We start from the raw sequence: 320 nt of genomic DNA, 5'->3' as shown, positions 1-320 counted from the left end.
AAGAAGTTTCATCAAACCCCTTTGTTCTCAATCCCTCCTTACCACCAGTCCTTGGCAGCACTGACCCCTTCTCTGTCCCTATGGTTTTGCCTTTGCCAAAAAGTAAATCTTATGTATCCTATCTAATAAAAGAGAAACATGGTAATTAGCCATACGTCTGCTACCCTTCCCATTGGCTAATCAGGGCAATATGCAAATTAACTGCCAGCCAAGATGGCGGCCGGCAGTCAGGCAGCTTCAAGTGAACATGAGGCTTGCTTGCTTCAGTGAGGGAGGACTCCAACGTTCCCCGCCTGCCTTGCCGGCCTCTGAGCTTGCAG

Source organism: Myotis davidii, unplaced genomic scaffold (genome assembly GCF_000327345.1).
Source record: "Myotis davidii unplaced genomic scaffold, ASM32734v1 scaffold408, whole genome shotgun sequence".
In the NCBI taxonomy this organism is placed as follows: Eukaryota; Metazoa; Chordata; class Mammalia; order Chiroptera; family Vespertilionidae; genus Myotis; species Myotis davidii.
This window is presented reverse-complemented; position numbering follows the sequence as displayed.